Raw genomic sequence first — 549 nt, forward strand, 5'->3', positions numbered from 1 at the left:
TTGTTCTCACTCTTCCAACTGAAATTTGGGTGATTTCTCCAACCAGGGTTGTATGTTTGTGAGTATGGGTTGTGGTTGGCCCTTTGTAAACTGTTTAAAGCATGGGCTTGTTCATGTAGATATTCCTTAAAAAATACAAAGTTGGACAATCCTTAATTGAGTATTCATTGGTTTCACAGATTTGACATACAATGTCTTGAACAGATTTTAATTGACCACTCCTTTTCAATTCTAGTGCCTCAACTTTTCTAGCTAAATATGCAAACTTCCCTTAGAGGTAATGATCTTCCTTAAGGTTGTACATACTTCTACTAGATGTATAAGGTTGAATTTTACTCGATGCCTTATAAGTACCTATGGTGTCCTAATTTTGAACATTTTCAACTAACAAGTCTAAGTATTTCATTGCTTTATTAGGGTCTTTATCTTCAAAAGTTCCATTGCACATCAATTCAACCATTTGCCTATCTTTAGGTGTTAACCCTTCAAAGAAATGTGAAACCAATCTCCATGTTTCAAAACCATGACGAGGGCAAGTACTAAGCAAGT

This window comes from Populus euphratica, unplaced genomic scaffold, assembly GCF_000495115.2.
Source record: "Populus euphratica unplaced genomic scaffold, PopEup_1.0 scaffold258.1, whole genome shotgun sequence".
In the NCBI taxonomy this organism is placed as follows: Eukaryota; Viridiplantae; Streptophyta; class Magnoliopsida; order Malpighiales; family Salicaceae; genus Populus; species Populus euphratica.